We start from the raw sequence: 6,973 nt of genomic DNA on the forward strand, positions 1-6,973 counted from the left end.
GGTCTTCCAGGGAATGATCAAAGCGTAGACTGTTTGAGACGTTACTCCCATTGAGGAATATTGCGCATGGTGTCTGTTGTATACAATCCCGATGCAATTTCTGTGTTTCAACAACACTCTGATAGCCCATACATTACAGAATGACCCCACATGTTCATAGGAAACTACTACTGGTTTCCAGGGAACGATCAAAGCGTAAACTGTTTGAGACATTACTCCCATGGAGGAAAGTGCGCATGGTGACTGTTGTATTCAATCCCGATGCAATTTCTGTGTTTCATCATCACTCTGATAGTCCACACGTTAGAGAATGCCCCCAGATGTGCATCGGAAACTACAACTAGTCTTGCAGGGAACTATTAAAGCGTAGACTGCTTGAGACATTACTGCCATGGAGGAAAGTGCGCATGATGACTGTTGTATTCAATCCCGATGCAATTTCTGTGTTTCATCAACACTCTGACAGTCCACACATTACAGAAGGCACCCATAGGTGCATCGGAAACTACTACTGGTCTTCCAGGGAACGATCAAAGCGTAGATTGTTTGAGACATTACTCCCTTGGAGGAAAGTGCGCATGGTGACTGTTGTATTCAATCCCGAAGCAATTTCTGTGTTTCATCAACACTTTGAAGGTCCACAGATTACAGAACGCGTCCAGATGTGCATCGGGAACTACTACTGGTCTTCCAGAAATCGATCAAAGCGTAGACTGTTCGAGACATTACCCCATGGAGGGAAGAGCATATGATGACAGGTGTATTCAATCCCGATGCAATTTATGTGTTTCAACAACACTCTGATAGTTCACAGATTACAGAATGCCCCCAGATAGGCATCGGAAACTACTACAGGTCTTCTAGGGTACGATCAAAGCGTAGACTGTTTGAGACATTACTCCCATGGAGGAAAGTGCGCATGGTGACTGTTGTATTCAATCCCGATGCAATTTCTGTGTTTCAACAACACTCTGATAGTCCACAGATTTCAAAATGCCTCCAGATGTGCATCGGAAACTACTACTGGTCTTCCAGGGAACGATCAAAGCGTAGACTGTTTGAGACATAACTCCCATGGAGTAAAATTGCGCATAGTGACTGTTGTATACAATCCCGATGCAATTTCTGTGTTTCAACAACACTCTGATAATCCACACATTACAGAATGAAACCAGATGTGCATCGGAAACTACTACTGGTCTTCCAGGGAACGATCAAAGCGTAGACTGTTTGAGACATTACTCCCATGGAGAAAAATGCGCATGATGACTGTTGTATTCAATCCCGAGGCAATTTCTGTGTTTCATCAACACTTTGAAGGTCCACAGATTAAAGAATGCCTCCAGATATGCATCGAAAACTACTACTGGTTTTGCAGGGAACGATCAAATCGTAGACTGTTTGAGACATTACTCCCATGGTGGAGCGTGCCCATGGTGACTGTTGTATTCAATACCGATGCAATTTCTGTGTTTCATCAACACTCTGATAGTCCACAGATTACAGGATGCACCCAGTTGTGCATCGGAAACTACTACTGGTTTTCCAGGGAACGATCAAAGCGTAAACTGTTTGAGACATTACTCCCATGGAGGAAAGTGTGCATGGTGACTGTTGTATTCAATCCCGATGCAATTTCTGTGTTTCATCAACTCTTTGAAGGACCACAGATTACAGAATGCCTCCAGATGTGCATCGGAAACTACTACTGGTCCTCCAGGAAACGATCGAAACGTAGACTGTTTGAGAAATTACTCCCATGGAGGAAAGTGCGCATGGTGACTGTTGTATTCAATCCCGATGCAATTTCTGTGTTTTATCAACACTTTGAAGGTCCACAGATTACAGAAAGCATCCAGATGTCCATCGGAAACTACTACTGGTCTTCCAGGAGACGATCAAAGCGTAGTCTGTTTGAGACATTACTCCCATGGAGGAAAGTGCGCATGGTGACTGTTGTATTCAATCCCGATGCAATTTCAGTGTTTCATCAACACTTTGAAGGTCCACAGATTACATAATGCCTCCAGATGTGCATGGGAAACTACTACTGGTCTTCCAGGAATCGATCAAAGCGTAGACTGTTTGAGACATTACCTCATAGAGGGAAGAGCGCATGGTGACAGGTGTATTCAATCCCGATGCAATTTCTGTGTCTCATCAACACACTGATAGTCCACACATTAGAGAATGCCCCCAGATGTGCATCGGAAACTACTACTGGTCTTGCAGGGAACGATCAAAGCGTAGACAGTTTGAGACATTACTCCCATGGATGAAAGTGCGCATGGTGTATGTTGTATTCAATGCCGATGCAATTTCTGTGTTTCATCAACACTCTGATAGTTCACAGATTTCAGAATGCTCCCTGATGTGCATTGGAAACTACTACTGGTCTTCCATTGACCAATCAAAGCGCAAACTGTTTGAGACATTACTCCCGTGGAGGAAAGTGCGCATGGTGATTGTTGTATTCAATCCCGATGCAATTTCTGTGTTTCATCAACTCTCTGATAGTCCACAGATTACAGAATGACACCAGATGTGCATCGCAAACTACTACTGGTCTTCCAGGGAACGATCAAAGCGTAAACTGTTTGAGACATTACTCTCATGGAGGAAAGTGCGCCTGGTGAATGTTGTATTCAATCCCGATGCAATTTCTGTGTTTCATCAACACACTGATTGTCCACACATTAGAGAATACCCCCAGATGTGCATCGGAAACTACTACTGGTCTTGCAGGGAACGATGAAAGCGTAAATGTTTGAGACATTACTCCCAAGGAGGGAAGTGCGCATGGTGAGTGTTGTATTCAATCCCGATGCAATTCTTGTGTTTCATCAACACTCTGATAGTCCACAGATTACAGAATGACACCAGATGTGCATCGGAAACTACTACTGGTCTTCCAACTAGCGATCAAAGCGTAGACTGTTTGAGACATTACTCCCAGGTAGGAAAGTGCGCATGGTGACTGTTGTAATCAATCCCGATGCAATGTCTGTGTTTCATCAACACTCTGATAGTCCACACATTACAGAGTGCCCCCAGATGTGCATCGGAAACTAGTGCTGGTCATGCAGGGAACGATGAAAGCGTAAATGTTTGAGACATTACTCCCAAGGAGGGAAGTGCGCATGGTGAGTGTTGTATTCAATCCCGATGCAATTTCTGTGTTTCATCAACACTCAGTAATTCCACACATTACAGAATGCCCCCAGATGTGCATCGGAAACTACTACTGGTCTGCCAGGGAACGATCAAAGCGTAGACTGTTCGAGACATTACTCCCATGGAGGAAAGTGCGCATGGTGACTGTTGTATTCAATCCCGATGCAATTTCAGTGTTTCATCAACACTTTGAAGGTCCACAGATTACAGAATGCCTCCAGATGTGCATCGGAAACTACTACTGGGCTTCCAGGAATCGATCAAAGCGTAGACTGTTTGAGACATTACCTCATGGAGGGAAGAGCGCATGGTGACAGGTGTATTCAATCCCGATAAAATTTATGTGTTTCAACAACACTCTGATAGTTCACAGATTACAGAATGCCCCCAGATGTGCATCGGAAACTACTACTAGTCTTCCAGGGAACGAACAAATCGTAGACTGTTTGAGTCATTACTTCCGTTTAGGGAAGTGCGCATGGAGACTGGTGTATTCAATCCCGATGCAATTTATGTGTTTCAGCAACACTCTGATAGTCCGCAGATTACAGAATGACACCAGATGTGCATCGTAAACTACTAATGGTCCTCCAGGAAACGATCAAAGAGTGGACTGTTTGAAAATATACTCCCATGAAGGAAAGTGCGCATGGTGACTGTTGTATTCAATCGCGATGCAATTTCTGTGTTTCAACAACACTCTGATAGTCCACAGATTACAGAATGAAAACAGGTGTGCATCGAAAATTACTAATGGTCTTCCAGGGGACGATCAAAGCGTAGACTGTTTGAGACATTACTCCCATGGAGGAAAGTGCGCATGGTGACTCTTATATTCAATCCCGATGCAATTTCTGTGTTTCATCAAAACTTTGAAGTTCCACAGATTACAGAATGCCTCCAGATGTGCATCGGAAACTACTACTGGTCTTCCAGGAACGATCAAAATGTAGACTGTTTGAGACATTACTCCCATGGAGGTAAGTGCGCATGATGACTGTTGTATTCAATCCCGAGGCAATTTCTGTGTTTCAACAACACTCTGATAGTCCACAGATTTCAAAATGCTTCCAGATGTGCATCGGAAACTATTACTGGTCCTCCAGGAAACGATCAAAACGTAGACTGTTTGAGAAATAACTCCCATGGAGGAAAGTGCGCATGGTGACTATTGTATTGAATTCCGATGCAATTTCTGTGTTTCACCAACACTCTGATAGTCCACAGATAACAGAATGATACCAGATGTGCATCGGAAACTACTACTGGTCTTCTAGGGAACGATCAAAGCGTAGACTGTTTGAGACATTACTCCCATGGAGGAAAGTGCGCATGGTGACTGTTGTATTCAATCCCGATGCAATTTCTGTGTTTCAACAACACTCTGATAGTCCACAGATTTCAAAATGCTTCCAGATGTGCATCGGAAACTATTACTGGTCCTCCAGGAAACGATCAAAACGTAGACTGTTTGAGAAATAACTCCCATGGAGGAAAGTGCGCATGGTGACTGTTGTATTCAATCCCGATGCAATTTCTGTGTTTCAACAACACTCTGATAGTCCACAGATTACAGAATGACAACAGGTGTGCATCGGAAACTACTACTGGTCTTCCAGGAACGATCAAAATGTAGACTGTTTGAGACATTACTCCCATGGAGGAAAGTGCGCATGATGACTGTTGTATTCAATCCCGAGGCAATTTCTGTGTTTCATCAACACTTTGAAGGTCCACAGTTTATAGAATGCCTCCAGATTTGCATTGAAAACTACCACTGGTTTTGCAGGGAACGATCAAATCCTAGACTCTTTGAGACATTACTCCCGTGGTGGAGCGTGCCCATGGTGACTGTTGTATTCAATACCGATGCAATTTCTCTGTTTCATCAACACTCTGATAGTCCACAGATTACCGAATGCCCCCAGATGTGCATCGGAAACTACTACTGGTTTTCCAGGGAACGATCAAAGCGTAAACTGTTTGAGACATTACTCCCATGGAGGAAAGTGTGCATGGTGACTGTTGTATTCAATCCCGATGCAATTTCTGTGTTTCATCAACTCTTTGAAGGTCCACAGATTACAGAATACCTCCAGATGTGCATCGGAAACTACTACTGGTCCTCCAGGAAACGATCAAAACGTAGACTGTTTGAGAAATAACTCCCATGGAGGAAAGTGCGCATGGTGACTGTTGTATTCAATCCCGATGCAATTTCTGTGTTTCAACAACACTCTGATAGTCCACAGATTTCAAAATGCTTCCAGATGTGCATCGGAAACTATTACTGGTCCTCCAGGAAACGATCAAAACGTAGACTGTTTGAGAAATAACTCCCATGGAGGAAAGTGCGCATGGTGACTGTTGTATTCAATCCCGATGCAATTTCTGTGTTTCAACAACACTCTGATAGTCCACAGATTACAGAATGACAACAGGTGTGCATCGGAAACTACTACTGGTCTTCCAGGAACGATCAAAATGTAGACTGTTTGAGACATTACTCCCATGGAGGAAAGTGCGCATGATGACTGTTGTATTCAATCCCGAGGCAATTTCTGTGTTTCATCAACACTTTGAAGGTCCACAGATTATAGAATGCCTCCAGATTTGCATTGAAAACTACCACTGGTTTTGCAGGGAACGATCAAATCGTAGACTCTTTGAGACATTACTCCCGTGGTGGAGCGTGCCCATGGTGACTGTTGTATTCAATACCGATGCAATTTCTCTGTTTCATCAACACTCTGATAGTCCACAGATTACCGAATGCCCCCAGATGTGCATCGGAAACTACTACTGGTTTTCCAGGGAACGATCAAAGCGTAAACTGTTTGAGACATTACTCCCATGGAGGAAAGTGTGCATGGTGACTGTTGTATTCAATCCCGATGCAATTTCTGTGTTTCATCAACTCTTTGAAGGTCCACAGATTACAGAATACCTCCAGATGTGCATCGGAAACTACTACTGGTCCTCCAGGAAACGATCAAAACGTAGACTGTTTGAGAAATAACTCCCATGGAGGAAAGTGCGCATGGTGACTGTTGTATTCAATCCCGATGCAATTTCTGTGTTTCAACAACACTCTGATAGTCCACAGATTACAGAATGACAACAGGTGTGCATCGGAAACTACTACTGGTCTTCCAGGAACGATCAAAATGTAGACTGTTTGAGACATTACTCCCATGGAGGAAAGTGCGCATGATGACTGTTGTATTCAATCCCGAGGCAATTTCTGTGTTTCATCAACACATTTAAGGTGCACAGATTACAGAATGCCTTCAGATGTGCATCTGAAACTCCTACTGGTCTTGCAGGGAACAATCAAAGCGTAGACTGTTTGAGACATTACTCCCATGGAGGAAAGTGCGCATGGTGTCTGTTGTATTCAATCCCGATGCAATTTCTGTGTTTCATCAACACTCTGATAGTCCAGACATTACAGAATGCCCCCAGATGTGCATCGGAAACTACTACTGGTCTTCCAGGAAACGATCAAAGCGTAGACTGTTTGAGACATTACTCCCAGGGAGGTAAGTTCGCATGGTGACTGTTGTATTAAATCCCGATGCAATTTCTGTGTTTCATCAACACTTTGAAGAGCCACAGATTACAGAATGCATCCAGATGTGCAACGGAAACTGCTACTGGTCTTGGAGGGAACGATCAAAGCGTAGACTGTTTGAGACATTACTCCCATGGAGGAAAGTACGCATGGTGACTGTTGTCATCAATCCCAATGCAATTTCTGTGTTTCATCAACACTCTGATGGTCCACACATTACAGAAT

Source organism: Schistocerca gregaria, unplaced genomic scaffold (assembly GCF_023897955.1).
Source record: "Schistocerca gregaria isolate iqSchGreg1 unplaced genomic scaffold, iqSchGreg1.2 ptg000156l, whole genome shotgun sequence".
Lineage (NCBI taxonomy): Eukaryota > Metazoa > Arthropoda > Insecta > Orthoptera > Acrididae > Schistocerca > Schistocerca gregaria.